The sequence below is a fragment of the Agelaius phoeniceus genome, chromosome 6 (genome assembly GCF_051311805.1).
Source record: "Agelaius phoeniceus isolate bAgePho1 chromosome 6, bAgePho1.hap1, whole genome shotgun sequence".
Taxonomy (NCBI): domain Eukaryota; kingdom Metazoa; phylum Chordata; class Aves; order Passeriformes; family Icteridae; genus Agelaius; species Agelaius phoeniceus.
The window spans coordinates 19,859,928-19,883,501 of record NC_135270.1 but is presented as its reverse complement, the minus strand read 5'-3'; the positions used below and the strand labels follow the sequence as shown (position 1 = coordinate 19,883,501).

The 23,574-nt window shown below is 40.8% G+C and overlaps 1 protein-coding gene across 8 annotated transcripts in view; it reads right to left on the bottom strand.

The window, feature by feature from the left end:
- PPP6R3 (protein phosphatase 6 regulatory subunit 3) overlaps positions 1-21,252 on the bottom strand; it is a 50,875-nt gene extending 29,623 nt beyond the window's left edge. For 6 of the 8 annotated variants that reach the window (XR_013182739.1, XR_013182740.1, XM_054635714.2 and 3 more), the window contains exon 1: positions 21,095-21,251. The gene's annotated coding sequence lies outside the window, so the exon portion shown is untranslated. Of the gene's footprint in view, positions 1-7,281; positions 7,454-21,094 lie in introns of all 8 variants that reach the window. The other 2 variants (XM_077179974.1, XM_077179978.1) reach the window with 2 other exon arrangements.
- Positions 21,253-23,574: the final 2,322 nt, after the last annotated feature.

Genomic DNA, 23,574 nt, shown 5'->3' with positions numbered 1-23,574 from the left:
TGTCAAGGGCAGTGGCCCCAGCCACTGAAACACTCTTAAGAGGCTGTAACAGTGCTATAAGAATGAACAACTTCACTTTTTCCTATAAAATCCTTTGGCACCTCTATATTAATTCTGTTTCTCCACGACACCTTTTGAACAGTTGCCACTGAGACAACTGTGCTATCAGAGAATAGTATTTCAGTCTACAATATATCCACTAAATTCTTGCTTTCACCTCTCATTAAGCTTCATACAAACACTTCATTTCCCTTCAGCCCTGAAAACAGGGCTTTTACATGACATTTGACCTCTGACACAGTACTAACTGGGCTTATATGAATGCAGGTTTTATTTGGACTGAAAAGAGATACTAGAACACAGAAGGAAAGACTTTCCTTTCCTTACAATTGAAAGCAGCAGTTTTGAGCAGCACACTTAAAGAAAGAGACTCCTTTTGCTCCTTTAGTAAATATTTTCCAAATGTGAAAGATTAAATCAATATACTAGTTACTCCTGTGCATTAGCAATATCAGCTGTGAGGACATGTAGTTAAGGCAGGGAATTTCAGTGAACAGTATTATTTTGGCAAGGACACTTCTGTAAACTGTAGGCTGTATACAGGAGCAAGCTTAAAGGCAATAATCCAACTATCCTGTTGTCATACACTCAAAACACCACATAAATATAGAATAGAAATACCCAATTCTTTTGCAACAAAGAGACAGCAGTTAAGTACCTACTTCCAAGTTGAAATTGATTCAGCATGCACACTACAGCTACTTAGAACAGCATTGTGTCAAACTTAGTAATTGAGCAGTTTGGAAACAGAAACAACCTCAAGGATCTAGCAAAACCTTTGTGTGTACAACTTTCCACTAGCAAGACTTCCAGTATCCAGTCTAAATATTATAAAGCTTGGTATATTCACAATGGAGACATTTTAATTGCTTTGAGGGTTTTAACTGTTGCTTTAACCTCTACATACCAATTACTTTAGTCTGCTTGACCTTTTTTCAGAAGTTGCAACATTTGTAACTGGCCCTAGATAACACAGCTTTCTGTTTATAAAGACACGGGGTTGAAACAAAACCAATCAGGCAATGTACAGATTTATCTGACTGCAGTACTGGTACTAATCTAACATCCCATGCAAGTATTAAATGATTAGGAAGCAGAAAAACCCTATTTTGTACTAGAAGTATTAGTAAACTTTCAAGCAGGTTTTAACATACCTGATCTTACAAATTAGTTTAAATCAACTTATACAGTTGTGAAAAACACTAGCTTGTGGGTAATGCAAGCTACATACAAACTTACTGTAAGGAAGTGAAAACAGTGCGTTATTAAAGCCAGAGGGTACTTTTTGATTGGGATTTTTAAACCACTAGAAAGTAGATCAAATCCCTCCTATTGCCCCAATTAGTGAAAGCACCATGCTCATAAGTACCCACTATCAATGCTAATTTGAGGTGTGAATACCTCTGTGGTGATTAACACTCATTTCAGTAGCTTCAGTGTATTTCTCAGTCAGTTATTTCAAGAGAAATTCAACAATGGAAAAGAGCAATAACAAAAAAAGAGGCATACTACTGCAAACATGTTACTGCGTTATTTCACAAACTGTTTCCCAGGCAAGCTCCTTTAGGGGCTGCTCCCTCAATATGTCAGGTGCCGGCCACAGATTATTCCATCACTTCTCAACAGGAGCCCAGGTCCTTTGAAATAAGGAAAAATAAACAACATAAACTGTGCCAAAGGAAAGTCAAGGAACCCTGAAGAGAAGAGAATTTTCTCAGGCATTATTACTGACAGTAATCTAGAATCAGCCTAGCATAGTTTTGATTGGAAGTTTTAAAATCAAAACATGTGATTGCTATTTTTCTCAAAGCCTACTGTTCTACCCTCCCTCCCAAAATCTACTAATTCTGAATCATGACCACGCTTTTTCAAATTTCAGCACCATTAACAGAGTTGGCATTAGGCCTTCTGTCCAAAACTCACAACTGTGCTCCTTCCAAAACTTCACTACCTGCAAATTTATAAAAAACTCAATGGATCAAATGGCTTGTATTACTCCCAATGTTACTTCACTTTCAGCCAGAGCAGAAAAAGACATTCAGACTTAATGCAAAATACAAAAGACTTCCAAATACGAGACATGCTCAAGATTAGAAGCTGCAAGAAGCAAAATAATCCAAGATGACATTAAAAACTCACACATAGAAAGACAAAATGTGTTGGCAAAGATGCTGAATGTATTTGACTGTCTTTTGTAACATGTTAGTTTTCTATAATCTCTGAAAGCTTCCAGTAAGCAAGACTGACATCCAGTTCATTAAACAGTAGTTATAAAAGTTTACATGAACTTGATCAGCAAGTTCAATTTACAACAATTCAAGATTCTGAGTAACATCTAATATCCATAAAAATATTGCTTTGTTTTCTTAATTAATATTGTTAACAGATTCTTCTCTGAATGAATGCCAAATAGCATTCCACGTAATAAAGACTTGACTTAAATCTGAAAAGAAAAAAAGTTCAATGAAGCAAAGAAAGCCTGCTTTCAACTGCTGGCATACAGGTCACTGAAATTCTCACTTTTATTATGTGCTAAATGGAAGAAATAATGCTTAGAAATAATCCTTTCAGACCAAGAAGTAAAATTAAATCTTCTGTCTGTTACAGGGAAAGAAAACCACACAAGTATTTTTAACAGTAACTGATCAGTGGCTCATTTTGAAAGTTAAGTGCTTAAGTGGCATTTCTATCAAAAAAAGTTGGTAACAGTTGTATCACAAAGTCTCTCTGCAGCTTCAAGTGATGGCAGCTGTCACACACCTTTCCTGAGCAGACACATTGGTATTTTCAAGCTACCAGACTAAGATGTGAATTCCAGTCAGAGAAGCATACAGTTTAATTTTGGACAACGTCTCCTATACTGAACCTTTTACAAAACAGCCTAACAAGTCTTGAAGGCATCCAGAAGTCTTTTCAGTAAATAAGAAAACTGAAGTAAGCTGTTCCTTTGAGTTGAACTTTTAAGCATCATACCTAGGTTAAACATACATGAGAAGAGTGTTTTACACCGAGTTCCTTCCAACTGAGTACCTCAGATTTCCATATAAAAGTGAGTATTGGCAGCTCCAAGCAGACATGGGCATCTAGACTAGTGCAGAAGGACAACTAGAAGGATTTCAGTAGCCAGCTGAATGCTCTTTTCCTGATAACTACATAGATGTCAAAGGCAGGTACACAGAGCATCAGGTAGGAATTCCACACTGCAATGACCAGTTTCATTTTTCAAGCAAGAGAAACTTTCAGTGTCAAGCTGAAGATCCTGTAGTATGTGAAATTCTAAGAAATGCTACATGTAGAGTTGTAAAAATTACTGCATTATAAAAAACCTCAGAATCTGTCACTTCTCTTTGTGCACTACTGTATTTTCTTACTATAGAGTTCAAGTACACAGATGGAAAATTAGTTACTTTTGCACTAACAAACATTTCCACAACTGAAACACATCTTAAGTGATGCAGCCTACTTCAGCAAAACAGAATTTATAATTTCTGTGCAGCAACTAGCAAAAGCCAACCTAGTTGTTGGATGCAAGGAGAGCAACCATCAAAGGAGTCCTTGATTTTAGGATGGTCTTGCACTTCCTAATGATAAAAGCATTTCCAATGCAAAGAATCCCTTGATCCTAAAAACCAAATAGGTAGGTAAGTTTAAGGAAGGATAAAGCACTAATGAAGATAATTTATTAAGCTTTTATCATGAAAAATTTTGGTAGATTATCTTCTAAGACCTTTAAACACATTAAGAAATTTATTTCAAATGCCAAGCATGCCCCTCTGCCAGTTCCACATAACCTCACCTAGTTACTATCTGGCATTTTTAGTGAGATTCCAGTTTAGGGCAGGGGGTCCCTTTCTCCAGTCAATGGACAGTAATAAGACACTGTCCTAGCCTTTATAAAGTGCTTATTTTGACACTGAAAGTGAACCATCTGTTCAAAACAAAACTAAGCATGAATGCACCTCTGAAAAAAATTTAGAGCTGAAGAGAATTACCAGTGAACAAAAATGACAGAAGACACTCTACATCCGACTTTTTAAACTGCCTGTTGTGCTCAGCAGAGCAGCACCCATCGTAAACTTGCTGTCTACAACTGCCTGCCCTAACCTATTTGGAATAAATTTCTTTTCAATCAGAGCAGTGAGCTTTACTGAGTACTATTAGCTAGAAAGATGTAAGCTGGTGTTCAAAATCCCTCGATTTAATTACAGTACTTTACAATTACACCCAGCAATCACAAAAAAAAAAAATAAAAGCAGTAATAAACTTTCATGGTACAATTGCTACATTTCTTAAACAAAATGCAAGATCAATTTGACAGAGAATACAAGTTTCAAGTGAATACAAAATAACACACAGCTGTTTCTTCAGTGTCAGAACAGCCTATTTGTGTCACAAACCTGAGACCTAGTGGAAAAGAAATACTTCATTACTTATAAGCTAGTAAAGTTTCAAAGAAACTCTGTGGAGAAAGGATTTGAAATAAATAGGATTTGAAATAAAGGGTTTGAAATTAATAGGAATTAAACAGAAGAGAAAATAGAAACACCTCTATCTCAACAGTTTAATACATATTTCTTATACCCTGCACACTCCTTCCTAGTCCATGGGTGTAACAAAGTAGAAGAGATACTAAAAAGGAAACAAAACCAACCAACAATTCCTTCATGGAAGGCTGGGAGACTCGTGCAGGCTGGCTGCATTTCATTCCTTACAGCAAGATTTCTGGATGCTTCACCCTCTTCTCAGCCACTGCTGGGCATAGGGGATGCACTGTGGGAGGTTACCAAGGACCTCTGACCTTGCTGCTGCCCCTGTCTCATGCAGGGGAGCCCAGACACAGGACAAAGAGCAGGCTGAAGCTTGGGCACAAGAGGGGAGGCCGAGGGCAGTCCCTGTGCCCAAGGAGCAGCAGGAACAGGGGAGTGATCCCTGAAAAGGGGACCTCAGTCTACCTAAGCCTCCTCCTCCCACATGAGCACATCTCTCAGGCCACAGCCTCCCCAGCTCCCAGGACAGCCACAGCTGGCCACATACACTGCTGCCACAGTGGCCTCCTGATGTTGTGACAGGATTCCTCCCAGACAGTACACTCATTCACAGCAGGTATGCTCCTCTGCTAACCACTACTGTACCTTCCCTTCACCTTCAGGGTGACTACATCCTCTTGAGAGAAATGCAGGACATGGGATGTGGCAGTATTTCCCTGACTGTGAGAAAAACATGCCAGAAAACCAAATGAAGAGAGTTATCTCCTAACATGCTCTTGAACAATGTGCCACCTCCTACTGAGGCAAGTTATTAAGCAGGGATTTCCATTCCCCCATCAGACATGAGAAGGAGGAGCCTACTATTGCTACAGAACAGTTAAGAAGTGAAGTGAAATCACTTTTACCCTTCTTTATCAATCCCAGCTGCACACCTATCTAGATGAGAACTATAAAAACACGTGTGTGGATGAGTCAGCAGTGTACCCTTGAGGCCAGGAGGGACAATGGTATCCCGGGGTGCATCAGGAAGTGCGGCCAGCAGGTGGAGGGAGCTGATCCCGCCCCTCTAGTCAGCCCTAGGGAGGCCACAACTGGAGAGGAGTGCTATGGCCAATCCAGTCTCCACGGTTCAAGAAAAGGAGCTACTGGAGAGGGGTCCAGCAGAGGCCACAGTGATGGACTTGAGGTCTGGTGCATCACTTATGAGGAGAGACTGTGAGAGCTGGGCCTCTTCAGTCCACAGAAGACAAGACTGAGAGGGCATCTCATTCTTGCATACAAATATCTAAGCTGGGTGCCCAGATGATGGTGCTGGACTCTTTTCCATGGTGCCCAGCAACAGGATAAGGAGCAATGGCCACACACTAAATGACAAGAAATTCCACCTCAACACAAGGAAGAACTTTACACTGAGGGTGACAGAGCACTGGAACAGGCTGCCCAGGGAGGTCTGGAGACAACCAAACCCCACCTGATTATGCTCCTGTGTCACCTGCTCTAGGTGACCCTGCCTTGGCAGGAGGGTGAACTAGATGATCTCCAGAGGTTCCTTCCAACCCTAACTACTTTGTCATCCTATCATTTTTTATATAATTCATTATATATATATATATATATATATATATATACACAGAGATGTGCATATACACCCCCCCTTATGACTGAACGCCCCAATAATCTATAGCTTTGATATGAAGTGTGTAAATAAATCCAAACTACTTCAAGTTTACTCTAAGACACCAATCCCCCAAAACTGAAGAGGTCATAACTGTTCAACAGAAGTACAAAAATCAGGTGAAATCTACAGTCTGCAATGAATTTACAAGAGCAATTTCATACCAAGCAACAACTATATCCTCATCGATTCCTACACTATCTCAAACCACATGTAACTAAGTGTTAATAAATAAAGATCTTAATTACCTGCAATAATTACAAATTAAGACACTAATCTCTCCTGCCCAAGCAGAGAAGATGAATAATTTTCTAGTAATTTCACATCAACTGACAACTACAAATTTAAAATATCCATTGGTCACAGAATTCAATTAGATTTTTCCTATTCCAAATTCTTCCAATTAGCGTCAAAATGAAAATAAAGATATTACTGCACTAAGAAATGCACATGATTCCATAAAATATAAAGTGCAAGCTCAACAATGCATAGCTACCCAGAAGACATTTCTGCACCGAAACATGAAGGTTAGTACCAAAAAATTCAGCTGCAGAAGACAGTATTACTTCAGTATAATAATCTATAAGCATCACTCATATCTACTGTATGTCAGTTCATGAACACATTTGCTTTGAACCTCTTTCAAAAAGGTTGGGCAGCAGACACACTTCCTGGCACAAAAGCAAAACACGGTAAAACAAACAGAATATCCACAACTGTGTATCTGGAACACCCCTGATTGATTTCTCCCCCAAAGCAGGGTGAAAAAAGATAGTGCAAGAGCAGGGTAGGTAAAAAGACAAAGTTAGAATCAACCAGCTAGAAAGAAGTCAGAAAAAAGCTGCAAGAAATGGGAAGGCAGGGCCACAAAGTCTGAACCGAAGAAGGAACTGCAGCTTAGAAAGTGATAAATGTGAACCTATAAAATCAGGTGATTTTAGGGGACATCAAGGACAGGAAAACCTTAAATTTTAAGTGGTTTCAGAATGCTTTAGCATAAGGCTTTAGAGATGCAGAAGCTAAATCTACTGCTGTATGTGAAGTTTAATAGTTTCTTACCTGTTAAAACACAAAAGTTTTTAAAAGTTAAAAAATCAGAATGTTTTGTATTCTCTCAGGCTTCTTGCCCATTACAGGGTATCCTGGCAACAGCAAAAAAATCTTTCAATCTACAGTACTAGCAGATTAGCAGGACTGAATTAGCATTGAATTAGATGAAGCAGATTTCTTCCTACAACGACAAAAAAAAAAATTGTATAATTTAATATTGTTAATAGGTTCTATTCAAGAGCTTGACAACTGCATAAATACTAAGGACTGTTTTGCAACAAATATAATACATGAACAGAGGAAAGAAACAACTTGCTAGGAAGAAAAGTGTCAGTTCAGCAGAACATACACTGAAAATAAAATGAAAAGCAGCATGTCTTCTGAAATACCTATTTACTTTTAAACCAGTTTTAACATTTCCCTCCATTTTTGGGAGTCAAAGGAAGAAACTTCTTTCTCTCACTGAAATGAAGCTGCAATTCACTGAAATCTAACATAAATCCAAACTAAAAAAAAACTATTAGCATTTTCCCATAAAGTAACATCTTCAGATCTGGAAGATCTCAAATACCCATTAGTGGAGCTTTCTGCAGTAAATTTTTCCTATCTTCATAACTATTCCCTTATATTAATGTCATTTATCCACAAACCTGCACAGAAACAACCTAAGAAGCATTAAGAATGCCTGTTATGTTGGCACAAGTCTATAAAGAATTCAGCTAGTTTCAATTTGAAAACAGGCCAACTTCAAAAAAAACCAACACAGACCACATTCAGGCTTCCAAAGTAACAAGCTGAATTAAGACAGCATTCAGTCATCATTATGAAAATCTCTACTTTTGATAGTTTAATATTACTTTGCTTTACACTGGAAGAATTAACAAGCTCTAATAGGTATCCTTAACTGGCCTCAGACTGACACTTACCTGTCTGTGCTCTAGTCAACACCACACAGGCAAGAAAAAGCACCCTACAAATTTATTTGTCTTTCCAATTAGCTGTTTGTAGTAGTTGCAGGAAGAATTTCTAAAACAAAAATTCACCCTCCAGAACTTTGAGGGGCTTTTTGATTTTGCTTTTTAACACAGGTTTCAAGGAACGCAATACTTTGGTTTCTTTTGGGAACATGGGTAATACTGTTTATGGAAAATAAAGTACTAGCAACTAAGAAGGGTAGCAAAATTAATGGCATGTTTAACTCATGTCAGTGACTTCCCAGTATTTGGCATCTTCAGCTAAAAAACCCAAACTATTCACCTCAATAGCATTTCAAGTATTCTGCCAAAGAGAAGAAGGATTTCATTTTACACCTTCCATGTTAAAGTTAAGGAGCTGTGTCTCCAAAGCTGGCTTTTCATCTTTGCAGCTGATTTTACAGATGGTCTGTGTCAACCTAAAGATCATAGATTCAAAGAATACCTTGGGTTGGAAAGTACCTTAAAATTATTTCTCAGGTTATTTTAGCAAGCAACATACACATGAACTGAAGTTCAGTGTAATACACTGACCATAATTCTCTTATAGGTCTTTTAAATGTGTTTTTTCACCTGCAGACCTTCAGGTCTCCATGCCTGACAGACCTGCCAATACCCTGTGAGTCAAGTGATGAACTAGAGCAGAAAAAGTAAACAAATGTTCTGGACTCAGTTCACTTCACTGAAGTTTTCTAGGTTATTGTTTCTGCATTTTAAAAGTGTACCTATGTTCCAAAGCAGAGCTCCAAAACGGGAGAGAACATCACTTCTTCAGTTATGTGGAAACAAAGTAAGAAGCCTGCTTAGCTTAATGCACTTTCAGAAGAGTTTACACATTCTTAAGATCCACAGATTTCAATTGCTAGTGGAACTATCCAAATGGAAACCACTAGTATTACTCCCCTTACAAGGATACCTTTGTTATTTCTCTACTCTGCTTTCTGTTTGAAGACTTCAGTGTCTAAATACCCTTGGCTTTTGAATTCAATACAGTAGGATTACATAGTAAATTAGAGACACCAGTGTGATCAAAATTAGCAAGATACTTGGAGTGTGTGTATTATAGCATACCCTGTAAAGAGTGTGCCACCAGAACCCTGCTCTGGTCAATCAGGACTTTTTCAGTCCACCTCAGAATCTACAAGAGTGTAGAGGTTGGTCTAAAGACTGACTTACACTTACTGGTACATATGGTTTATTAACTCTGACTGTTCCTCTCTGCAAGACAGATTAGATACTGCATTATGAAAAAAGGGACAAACTCCCACCCCCAAAAACCCACAGGAGTTCTTTCATAAAACAATTTTAAAAACAATCACTTGACTGGATGAGGTTCAAGTTTATTTAAATCTGACTTTCCTACATCCAGATGGCTTACATTCAGCAATAGTTCAGCCAAGTTAATACAGCTCTGTCATGAAGAAGTATCCAATGATGGAAGGTTAAAACCTTAGACCTGAGGTAACATGCAAAGGCAGGATGGAGGTATTGGCATGTATACAGATGGATTACATTCAAATACAGAACTATGAGGACTCATCACAACCAGGACCACACCCATGTTCATGTTTTATGTGATATACCCAGAAAATAAAGCAAGGCACAACTACCCAGGGTAGGATCCATCTTCACATGAAATGCAGTAGCATGGCAAAATCTGTTTTAAGTACTGCCTAACTTTATTCACACATTTTTAGATAAGAGAAGTTAACCACTATGTGACCAGTTGCCATGAAGATGACCAAACTAATTTTATTAATGCTGCATGAACTGGGCCACGTCTGTTTGTAAAACTATTCCCATGCATCTCTATTGGCCCAAAGACTGAAATGAAACAAGTGCCTCTGCTAACAGAAACCAATGTAACATTTGTGCATCCTGGTAAAAAAGCACAAGAACTGCAAGCTCCTGAATAGTGCTGCTCTTACAGTAATTCTCTGCATGCATTAACTTATATAACTTCATATATTTGAAATGAAGTTGTTACATAACCTTGACAAAACCACTAGCAGAACACCAGCACCTCTTCCCAAATGTAAGGGCCTGGACTACAATTAATAAAGGGAAGCACAGGACATGGGATGGTTTAGTTCTATCACCTCTCTAGGCCAAAAAATGTCCAAGAACTTTTATGCAACACATGTGAAAAGCAGCTGAAGCACAAAACAGTAGAATCTTTTCCCTTCTTCCACTGGCTTACCGACCCAGAAAGATCCCTCAGTGAAATTACAGGCTAGCAACACAAAACTGTTTAATGTAACATTTCAGCAGAGCGCTGTGAAATTGTAATTGAAGACTCAGCATTGCCCCCTATCACACCTCTCCAAATGTCAGGTGAGAAAAATCAAAGTAATGTGCACTCCTCCTTAGAACACTCATGTGTTACCACACAATCTGGAACATCTCTTCCCAAAAACTTTTAAGTAACCCCTTGGACACATGGTTCTCAAAGAAACTTGACCTGAAAGTGTTGTCCACAACCATCAATTTGGTAGTGGTGAGAGCTGAAGGGCCAAGACATAGGTGCATCTGAACTAGTCTCATCTATGAACTAATTAAGTTTATAGAAAAATCTTCATGACAACTAGGGCAATTTTTAAACATTACTAAGCATCTCACTTAGGTCAGGGCTTAAAATTTGAATGCTTTGGCTATCAGTTCCTAAGAGCTTGCTTAGAGGATACATTTCTATGCTGAAATGTCACCATCCACACTCAGAATGAGGATAAGGACTGAAATTCCTCATGGTGTCTCAAAGGAGTGCTTCAGGATGCTAAAAGAGCTTATGCAAAGCAGCTTTGTTCTACCCCTTGCTGTGCAGTCACCCTCTGTTGGCTCTCCAACAGTGATGAAAACACTGCCAAGACATTTCCAAATGAAAAAACCTACTCCAAAAGTGGCCAATGCAGGAAGAAGTAGGGAGAAGAGTTTTTCTGCCATGTCCATGGGATGGAACAACTCAAAATGTCTATCAATCACCAGTGCCAGTGCAGCCAAGGAAGAGGGAACACACCACTAGGGAGAGTGCAAACAGGATCTGACTCTTCCATCTTTGCCCTATATTGTATCACCTCAAGTCTGCTCAGGGTGACAGAGTAAAAGTTCTCCTGAATCCAATAAATAAGATGGGTGATGCTGAATTTGGAGAACTCAGCATCAGTTCTACTGTTGTCTCAACCAGCTGATAATTTGCAAGCATAAATGAGTCCTGAATTCCTGTACTGCTACTCTGGAAATGCAAAAAAACCCAGTAACACTGACTCACCGCTTTAGAGTAAACTTAACTTTTTTGTTTGAACATTTTAGAAACAACTACTGTAACTTAAAGACACAGCCTTAAGTTGCAAGGCATGAATTTTACCAGAGGTTTCTTTTACAAGCATGTGTTTTATTTTATTCACTGTATTAGTTCAAAGACAGCATGAGTTTGGATTTTTTTTTTCAAGTTCATCCTCCTATTCCCCTTGTGGATTAGACCTTGAAAGTTGGACATAAATCAGATTTTGAGGCACATGAAAAATACATGGAGGTAAAAGAAAGCTACTTCAGCAACTTCTAACCAGGACGCCAGTGTACTTTCTGTATAAACAGTGCATTCACGTCTATTATTTGCTTTATTTTTTTCATGCAAAATCCCAGTCCTGTTAAAAAGAATACTTAAAGACCGTTTGCAGTCCAGAAATGGAAGTCAGCAGCTTCTAGGAGCACACCAATGTTTTATCCCCTGAAGCTCCAGTCAGCTACAGCTGCTGCCACAACTGGAGCGAACTCTCACATGAAGACAGCAACTTCAAAATTAAATCCAAAGCATTTTTTAACTTCTTGCTTAATTCTTCACTTTCATTCAAGATTTCTGGGACCTGCTGTTCAGGTAACCTGAATTTTCATTGTAAGTTACATGAACTGCACTAGTTAAAGGCTGTGGACAAGAGAACCTCCCTGGTTTTCCTCATACTAAGCATTATACACAGTCATTAAAGTAAGTTTTGACAGCTGCAAGTTCACAAGTTCTTTTAATTAGGATATCAAGAAATGCTACCATATCCTGAAAAAACTGACAGAACTATTCAACCCACCCTAAATGCACACAGAAGCTAAATATTCCCTTAATGACAGTATCATAAGCATGTTTTGCTTTTCAGAATGAAAGTCAGAATCCCTAACACTCTTCAAATCCAACACCATGAACAGAAAAGCTGAAGATATTTCTTCTTTTAATCTTTAATTTAAGCAAGTTAAAACATCTTTTATTTTGATTCGCTCATGGGCAAAGACTACTAAATTGACTTGATTTCCCAAAGAGTTTAAGCCCCATCTATACTTTTTTCTACAACAGCAGCATTTTCAAGTTTAACAATACAATCCCTGGGATTGTAGAAAAGTTCTTCCAAGTAGAACTTTTCTAGTAGAAAGTTCTTCCAATGAAGAAACTTTTCTAGTAGAAAAATTCTTCCAATGCCAAGCAAGAGAAATAAAACACAGAAGCAGCATCTAAATACAAGGGGAGTGATGCTACTTTAGCATATTCACTTCTCTAAATTTTGGTATCTGCATTCACCAAAATGCTTTAGTGCCACCTGGAATCTCCCCCAGCCTGGTGCCAATCTTACAGCTTTATTTGATCCTTTAACCAAACAAGAACACTACTTTCCTTCACAGAACATCCTCTATATATTCAGGGAAAGCAGCCTACACAAGACCTCTGCAGATATCCTGAGGATGAAGGTAAGTACTCAGAAAAGAAAAATATTCTAACACATATGAAATGTCAATTAACTACTTGATGCTGAACAGTCAGATTATCTTATCACTCAAAGACTAAGACAGCTGAATAGTGACTCAAAATCCTCCTTCTGTAATACAGAGTGCTAGAAAGACAACTGTCCAGTAACTGTTGTCACTTAAACAACAAGCTTTAAAAAAGCATGACCAGCTTGACTTTTCTGAGACTCATATTAGAAAACTAAGAAAATAATCCTTTGAATGGGAAGATTTCACCAATTCTCACCTACGTAAGTTTAATAAATGACCGTCATTTTTATTTAGGTACATGCAAAAATATGTTTCAGAAAAGAAATTAGAAACCCACCAAAGTCATGAAACTTCAGTGCAAAAAGCCTTCCCAGTGAAGCTTGAAGTGGCTATTAAGCTAATGCCATCTTTCTTTCCCATTTCCCACTCCCACAGGCAATTTATATTTTGGAGACTCCAGAAGCTGAGTTTTGCTACACTGTCCTTTTACAAATCACACACACACAGAGCAATCACACATTTTTTAGGCACAGGTATCTCTGGTGTCTCAACTGAACAGAAGCAATGCCTTCCCCATGGAACTCTTCTGTTTTGTTAGACAACAGTACAAAAATCAAGACTGCCTAACAGAATAAGACACCTTCTTGCAAGTGCAACACTCACCCTAGTTTAATGAAAAAAAAAAGCTCAACTTCCATTAAAAAAAAAATCCAAACCGACTATTTTCTCTGTGATTTTCAAAATAATATTTTTTAAATTCTATTTCAATGCTTCTTGAATTAAGACTCAAACACATGAGAGGAGCAGATTTGAGTGCCTTTCAGAACTCTATTGCAGTTGCAAGTGGCAACTATGGGGCAAGTCTGTCTCAAAGATTTAGCAGCAGTTGTTAATAATACTGTTTCCAAAGGGTGACTAGTCTAAATTTTTACACTGAAGTGATCATCAGCTGAGCAATGCCATAAGGGCACTAGTATGTACTTGCAAACAGAGTTTAAAACACCCATTCAAGCAATATGTCACAGTTAAGGGACACAGTGTCCTTCTGAAATGACCCTTCCTTCAACTGCTGCTTTCTCTTTCATTTTCTTTGTGCCCTTTCAAGAGAGGGCCAACACACAGTAACTCACCACAGTACTTGCAGCATCCATTCCTTCCTACAAGTTTTCTCTTAATCACCAATCTATCTGCCAACAGTTTTCTCCTGCTGCAAGAAGTGCCTCAACTCTCACCAAGTGTTACTTTGCTAAGAATTACTGAACACACACTGTTAAAACTAATCCCAGAGCAAGACTGAAAACAGCACTGATAGGTTATAGTTACACAAAACTACAGTGATACTTCTCTGCCCTACGCCTACTCAAGGGATTTAAAGCATAAAGTTTCAAAGAAACCAAGCTATTTAAAATGCAAGCTCAGAATTTAAAATGGTATTTATTACAGCATTACATGATAAAGCCCTTAAGAAAAATACCTTGCTGAGCCAAAGACTTAGAAATCAATTTACTTAAGACCTGAATGTAAGTCTTCTATTCTTTTCAGTAACATTTAGGGTTCCACACCGACTTTTGTCAAGACAGTCTTATTACCATTCCAAAAAGTAAAGTTACTGCTACACCAAGTGGCACAGAAATTAACTTAGTTTGAAATGCCTTGAAGTCTGTAACAAGACCTCTTAGGTGGTTTCACTCAATGTTCACTACCTACAATATTTTTTTTTTTAATTACACATTTGGATAACCTATAAAGCCTTCTTCTAATGAGGATGAGACCAGCACCACATCACAAATTTTTATTGTCTCTGTAAATAATTTCATTCCTGGCTGCATGGGGCTACAACTTCAATAAGGGAGGGAGAAAACCCCAACCCCACTGCATTCTAATCTCCAGCCTTACAGCTAGGAGTACAAGTTAAACTTCAGAATTCCCAAATCTAGAAGAGGGGAAGACTGGACCAGTGCATTTTAAAGAACAAAAATCTTGTACAAGTATCAGCATCATTGCTTTCTGTTATGCCCTAAAAGGCATCCAGTTTCCCATAGTGAAAAACATCTGCAGCTGTTTCCTATTTAAAAAAAAAAAAGATATAAATAAGTAAATACATAAATCCCATGGGTTTTTCAGACTCAATCTTTTTTCCACAGACACTTTCATACATAAAAGATTCTGAATTATTCTTGTCTATCTTCAATATCCTATCTCTCCAATTCCAATCTGGGAAACTAAATTCCCTAGTCAGTAACCAAGGCATTAGGGATTAATTTATAGTTATAACTTGCATTTCTGCAAATTATAAATTTGCATTTTTGAAGCAGAGCATCAAAGCCAAGTGTAGCTGGTACTCAGTTAAGCTATGCTAAAGTTCTTTGGTTTTTGTTCTCAAAATAAGTTATATTTAAGTACAGCAGGAGGGCATGCTGGATAAGGCAGACACAGGGGAAAAAAGTAGGTGCCAATCTATGACTGAAGTCATACTAAGACAACTGCACCTGGCACAACTACTAAGTAACTAAAGTAATCAAGCATTAATGGGTTGAGAAGTTCAGTCTTCAATCACATATTACTCGTATCAGAAAAATGTATAAACTTTCATATTGTGACTCTAAAAGAGAGCATCAGCCCCTAGAGTACAGGCAAGCAGTCTGAAAAGACACATTTAGTTTTTTATGTTGATCATTAAGACATGCAGATCTCTCATTAATGTTACCTTTACCATCTCTTTTATCAAACAGATTTCACTAAACAGAGTTCAGCGAACAATTTTCTGCTATTTGGATTTGGATTAAAGCTGTAACAAAGAGCCCACCATCAAGTACACACAGAGAAGGATCCTTTGATGGATGTTTGGTTGTCACAGCCAAAAGGAAGAACTGATACTTCATGGCCAGCTCACTGTACCTTCTACAGCTGTCCCTCACCGACAGGAAAAGACTCCTACATGTCATCACCCCTCAGAGCTGCCACCAGCAGTGACAAACTCCTCCTTTGTAAGAGCCAGGAAGAACAGAAAAAGACAAATATGGCCAATGGGAGCAAAAACCTTGAGCTGCTGCAACTTCTAGGCGCACTTCCATCTAGACCAACACTGACATGGACCTTAAATTCCTGGTAGGAACCCTCTTACTAAAAAAGTGGGTCTGTTCCTGCCACCACCACAGCTTTGTTTTAGCTGTCTCTAAACTTTCCATCCTTTTCCAAGAAGTTTGGTGACAACAGCTGAAGTTGTCAAATGTAACCTACTACCTATTATTTTCTAGAAGACTTAGCTTTCAGTTACATGGACATCCAGCAAGTCTGTAAAGACAGTAGCAGAAGAAATAATCTGAATTCAAATTCTGCAGTTCAAACCAGACTTTACTCTAAACTGTAAACTTTAGAGTTTACAGCTGAACTCTTAAGATTGATAACTGGGCCGAGCAGTAGGTACATGGTAAGCAAGAACAGAATATGGAGAGCTCTACCTCTGCAAATCACAGAAAGAATGAGTTTTTTCACCAATACCTAACCTATGATTTTTGCCTTAATGAAACTTAAGAGTAATTGGAAAAAAAGTAAAACAAAACAAAAAAACCCCCAAAACCACATACCAAAAAAAACCCCACACAAAACCCTTTTTCCCCCCCCTATACTATACTAAGTATATTGGAAACACAAGACTTGGTTTCCACTACACTTATAAAAAAAGCAAATAGCATTTTATTTTCACCATTTCTATAAGAATCACTAGTTGTATAAGCACTCTGCTACAAAGATGCAGAAATCCACCCTGCGGAGGCAGTGGCTTACACTCCTTTCATAATGCAAACAGAACACAAATAATATCAACTTGTAGCAAGGCAAGCCTTGAGAGTCCTCGTTTTCTGCTCTAACAAAGGCTCAAACAATACACTGGAAAATGCAATCACACCTGCACTAGCATTGCCTACAGCCACTGCATAAAGCACTATTTGAAGCTTTTAATCTATCAATTAGGTTACTCCCACAAGAGAGAAATGTGCAACACAACTGAGGATTAGTCTTGGGCTTTGCCCTTCTAAAGGAGCATCATGTACATTTACAGAATAGTTTAGGAAATAATGGGATTCCCTTCAAACACCCACAGCAGAAGTTAAATTTGTACAACAAAATCTTATTTTATATACTGGTATCCAGTTAGAAATCCTGTCAATGGTCACTCAAGAAGGAAACTCTCCCACTGTGTAACAGGGGTGGGAAGCCTGTGATTCACTTCTGTAATTAATCAGAATGCTTTGAGTACTGAAATAGCTATTCTAGAACATACTTAACTCAGAAACTATTTTTTACTAAAAAATTTGAAGTTTTCATCCTCCATCCCAACTGTGCTTTATTACCAAACTGGAAATCACATGGCCATCTCTTAAGCCTCACCTAGGACAGGCCTGGGCATCCTAAAAGGGCTTTAGAGATTTCTCCATGTTTAAAAGCATCTTTTGGCACAGGTAACAAGAGTTGGCCTATGGTGTTCCTGTGCTCATTTTCAAGAAGGGCCAGTGGACACAGGGAAGAGACCACCAGGCCATGTACTCCACCTCCTCACAGACACACAACTTAAACTGCATAAATGTTTGGAGCCATCTCTATCAAAATGAAATCGGATAAAATTTTAAGAACCTTTCAAGGAAACTAATCCACCCTCAAATCTCACCACTGGGCAATTTCTGTTTGTGCACACATACATTTTTTTAATCTCCTTTTTTACTCTCCTTCCCTTCGTTAATCAAATCCCCACTTTGCATTTCCCAGGCACTCTTCTCTGCCATTCTGCCTCCAGGCCTAACAACATAAATCTCCCCTCCAGTGGAGTGTTACAGCTTCACTGGTCCCTAAGGTTGTATGCTAAGGTGCTTTTGCTACTCTTTTCCACAGCTGGCATGCAACATATCCCACAGATTTGACACTGAGCATTTCAAGTTTAGGAGGAAAAGATACATCCATTTAATAGAATTAAGGGATGACTGTATGAACAACAAGAAGAAAAAAAAAAAGTCAAAGGGTGAGGCAGGAACTTTTTCACCTATTCCAAATCACCATATACCATTTCAAACATGCTTCTTGGCATGTTATGTAAGCTATTGAATAATCAAGGGTCACAAAAAGTCTTGTACTTCATACCAACAAAATTTTTGCCAATATTATGTGAAGAGCTATTCCATAAACAGGCAAGCTTAAACCACATGTCCTCCAAATCTTTTCAAGTCAGTCTATTCCACTTCCTGAGAAGTGTCCCAAACTAGCTATAAAGCTACATATAATATCCAAGAGTAGAAAAATATTTTACTTCAGTTGCTTAGTAGCATATGGTTTCTAAAACACATGCTGGCATCCTGACATGTTACAGAAACAATTAAACATGCTATGCAGAGCTTTCAGCATGATGTTCATGTTCTCTGTGCATCTTCTCCTTGATCTTTCAGACTTGCTTCCCACCCCAAAAATACCAGGATCACTAGTTTCTCAAGTTCTTTGCTCTCTTCCTCCAATTTACCAAAATAAGAAGACATAAGCAACATCTTATTTCCCATTTACTCATACTTTTTTTATTATTGTGAAAAGTTTTGCCAAAAACAATGGCTCTACATCTTGCTTTTAGGACAACCCAACCAGACATGTGGTCTTCTAGAATCTGGGTGTGAGATCCTAACCTGAGCTAACACAGTATTCCTAAACCTGGCATATGAGACAGTGGAGGACACAGCAAGCTTAGGGACCACAGGTGAAGGTGCTACTACAAAAGACCAATCCAGAGGGCACACAAGGTGCTGAAGCCATCCTACCCTACCACAGAAAGAGATCCCTATGCTCATACCAGCACCTCTTCTGGCCAAGCACAAAAGCCATGCTTTCCACCATAGTTTCCAAGGCCATAAATTACCTCAGTTACCCTAGAAAAGTGAATACAAAAGTCTCCCACCTACAGAGATGCTGTGTACTATGCTGAAACACTCTCTTTGCAACCATATTGCAGTAACCCATTTTTTAGCTTCCATCTTTAACTGTGGAGTTAAGTACATACTTCAAGGCTTTTTAAGCACTTGGACAAAACAGGACATTAATGGACAGAAAGGAGAGGGGACCAGACACTATTCCAACACACTTCTCCTTCTGACTGTCCCAACGTCCTGACTGGTTGGTTTTGAGCCAGCTCTTTAGCATTTCACAGTACATGCATGTCAAGCTTAAGCTGAGTAAATAAGCAAAGATGTTGAGCCATAACAACAGAGTTCACTCTCTAAACATCTGTCAATACTAAAGCTACATAGACAAATTTCTGCTCTAATACTGCTAAATTCAGGTTCCATCTACTAATTCACTTGAATTCCACTCTTGGAACACTATCCAATTCTCTGAGTGGTACACAGGCTATAGCATCACCTCCCTTAAGAGCAAGACAGAAGCATTCCAAAGGAAAAAGTCACTTTTACTCACTTCAGCAACTCAGCAGAAGCGAGCAGTTTGCAGGCAGTATTGTGAAGAGACACATGAAGTACTCAGTATCTTTAATTCCATGAGGGAATAGCAGCTACTTGAACTGTATTTTTTAAAAATCCAAAGCTGTGACATATAAATCTAACTGGCTTGTAAAGAAGCTGTAATGCACTACCCTATTTAAAGTTATTCCTGTTAAACAGGTTGCTTTTCTGGAATTTCTAAACTACACCTTTCACTCCACTCAATGTTTTCCTTGGTCACTGTAAACGGACCTCATCAACAGTTCTTCTGGCCAAAACAGTATTTCCAAGTAGTTTTAGAAAATTAATTCCTTTAGTAACTCCAGACAGTACAGGATTCAATGCCTATACATTCTGCATTTCAAACAGAAAGCAAATAAGAAGAATCCCTAATGTTCAAATAATATCATAGATGGACAAAACAAGTAATTTAAGTGAACCTAAACATGTACTTCAGAATACAAACTGTCAAGAAAAACATGTAAACTGGATATCACTTTTGCATGGTGTCTCATTAACAACTTACATACTGAAAGGTAATTCTGCAGTGTTATTTTCTACTTGTATAATAAACTCTTGCAAGCTTCAGTTAATCCATGTCTTGCTACGGAAAACATAAATAACACAGAACTAAGTAATCAGAGTCTTATTTGAATGTCTGTTGCACTGGAAATAGACCATTCAAATTCAAATAACTTTAGCAATCTTTCTGGAACACTGAGAGACTTCCCATCTTTCAGCATCCCAGAAAAAAAACAAACATACAGGTATTTGTGCAATCCAAAAACGCACTGCACTGTTAAGAGTACACTTAGACTCATTCCACTGAAGGACATTCAAAACCTAAGTAACAGCACCACCACTAAGTAACACAATCTTTCAATTTTAAGTTGTCAACATCTCAAAAGATTCCTTTCAAAAGCTATCCACCTACTCCTAAGTTCTCTCCACTCAGAACACTTTTTTAAAATAGCAACACACCCATTCAAAGTATCCCACTGTTCTGACTTAAACAACAATTTATGCTGACAGAAATGATCTTTAGCCTCAATTGCACTTATGTCATACAAGACAGTCTCGTATGACACTAAGTAGACTAAAACACTTAATTCCCTCTTACACTTTGTAGAGTTCTTAGCAACCAACAAATAACAAAACCAGAAAAACTGGCAGGTTCTAAGCGAGATTTTGCCAAACGCATTTAACAGCAGTTAAATCTCACCCAAACACTGCTACGTTCCCAAACCATTACAGTTCCGAGAAGCCGCCTTGCTGAGCAGCCCCAGAGCAGCCCCAGCGAGAGCCCCGCGCGGCAGCCCGGAGCACAAGCGGGGCAGGCAGGGAGGGCTCCGCCGCACCGCCCGGCCTCCCCGCCGCGCCCCGGCCCCCGCGCCCCGCCCGCCCCGGGCCCCGCGCCCCGCCCGCCCCGGGCCCCGCGCTGCGGCTGCGGGAGGCCGCGCACCGCCGTCCCCGGCGGCCCCGGCCCGGAGCCGCCCGAGCAGCGCCCGGAGCCCCCGCACGGCCGTGAGCGGCCGCCAGGCCCGCGCCGCCGCGGAGAAGCCGCCGCCGGAGCGCTGCTCTCGTGGAAGCGGCGGGGCGGAGATCACGGCGCCGTCCCGGCCGTACCTCGGCAGCGCGTCCCCCGCCACAGGCCCCGGGTGCCTCCGCTCAGGCGGGAAAACCTCCGCTCGCCACCATCACCGACGCTTCAAGATGGCGGACATGGCAGCTCCGGCGAGCCCTCCTCTGCCTCCGCCCACCTGCCAATCACCCCGTCCCGGCACTGCCCTTCTCCCCGGATCGTCCCTTCCTATTGGGCGCTGTGCGGAGCTCGGCCTCTCATTGGTCATCTGGCCAATGTCAGTCGCCCGGCTGCGCGACTGCGACAGGGTGGGACGCGGATGGCGGCGGGCTATCGGCTTCCGGTTGGCCAATCAGCGCATGGGGCGGGTGCGCCTCGATTCCCACCTTCCCAGCCTAGCAACAAGGCAACGTCACGCTGACAGGCGTCTCCTTAGGCCAATAGAGAAAGCAGATTCCTTTTAAAAATAAACCCTTTCTGTCCAATCCGGAGCCGAAGTGCTCGGAGGCCGCAGCGAGGGGGGGCGGGAGCCAGCGGTGGCGTCCGTCCCGCAGCTTCACCCGCCGCGCCTCGCCATTGGCCAGCGCGCGGGGCCACGCCCCCGGGGCGCGCGCGGGCGCCAAACTGCCTGACAACAGGGCGGCGGCGCGCGAGGGGCCGCGGGGGGGCCCGGGGCCTCCCTCGGTGTCGGAACGCCCGCCTGCCGCACCAGCGGGACTCGCCTGTTTCTGCAGGTGCCCGTGGCCGTCAGGCCTCCAACGCCGCCTAAGATGCGGCAGAGTGTGTTTTATAAAACCATAGGATCGTTAAGGTTAGAAGTGACCTACTTTAAGGTGATCAAGTCCAGGCGTCAACCAGCAACACCGCCTTGCTTATCACTAAACCATGTCCCTAGATTCCACCTGCCTTTTGAATACTTTCAGGGATGTTGATTGTACCGCTTCTTGGGAAGCCTGTTCTTAATTCATGACAATTTCTAAAGTGAAGACATTTTTCCTAGTATCCAATCTAAAACTCCTCTGGTGCAACTTCAGGCCATTCCCTCCTATCCTGCTTGCTGGCTGGGAGAAGAGGCCAACCCCCACCTGGCTCCAGCCTCCTCTCAGGCAGTTGTAGAGAGTGATAAGGTCACCCCTGAGCCTCCTTTTCCCCAGGCTGAATAGCCCCAGCTCCCTCAGCTGCTCCTCACAGGAGTTGTGCTCCAGACCCTTCTCCATTGCCCTTCTCTGGATTCACTCCAGCACCTCAGTGTCTTTCCTGCATTGAGGGGTCCAGAACTGGACACAGCACTCAAGGTGTGGCCTCACCAGTGCCCAGTTCAGGGGGACAATTACTGCCCTGGTCCTATGGCCACACAATTCCTGATACAGCCCAAAGCGCTCCGGAGTGAACGTGTGTGAGATCCAGGGCGGCTGCTGTGCCTCAGCCTTGGCAAACCTCCCTGTCTGCCACCTGTGGCTGCTGCTCTGCAGGCCTGCTCGGCTGAGCACGGCGGGCAAGGGCCCCTGCTGGAAAGCTCAGGTGGCACACACGTGAATAGGCAGGCACCTTGTGCCCCACAAGTGGCACAGGACACCCACGGTGCATGTTGTGCACCCTGTGTCTTAAAGGCATGAGCAAAGTCTGGCTGGCCAGGATGCTTTTGGCCTTCCCTCACAAAGCCTCCCGAATCACATCTGCCCAAAAAGGTGGTGACCCCTCTGGCTCGAGCCCCTCAGTCCCTCAGGGCAGCCTCCCTGGTTTCAGAATGTCACTGTCAGGATGACATTCCTGTCCCTGTTGGACACCACCCCGCTGTGGCCAGCAGCACATTGCCTGTGGGCAGCAGGTCACCATCAGGTACCTGCCTTGCCTGGTGTCCACAGGTTTTGTCTGGTTTTGGTGGGCTTTTACTTGGTTTTGATGGGGTTTTGTCAAGTTTCAGTGTGGTTTTGACTGGTTTCTTGTTAAGAGGGCATGGGCTACTTAAGGCAAGGACTCACTAATTTATTTAGTTACACTGGAGAAAGAAACAACAGAACTCAAATGATAGTTTAGCAGTAGGGTAGTTCTTAAAGGCCTCTCATGTAGAGGACATGAAAACTGAAGGGTAGCACTGTGTTGATTTCATGTACCAAAGGGAGAGGAAAACAAGATATTTCTTTAAATCAGCAGTCTAGGATAAAGCAACTCCACTGTGAATAATGTATCTTCACATCTCTCACATGCTCATCTGACAAAGTTAAGCTCAGTACAGCTGTACTTCCATCCTACTGGAAAACAATCAGCAGGTCTGCTCCCATTAAGACAAAGCTAGTGATGTTACAAAAAGACAAATATTGAGGGTGCTGCTGCAGAAAGCAGCACCTTTTTCAGTGAGCCAAGCTAGAAATGGGCTCAAACAAGAATAAGGTGCTAATGGGAGCGTGTCTCTACATCAAACATCTTGGGGTTTGGACAAAGGGACAGTATAATAGCAGTGTAAATGATTTACAGCATTTGCTTACCTTTCTGCGTGTGTCCTTGTCAGATGAGAGGGACTCCA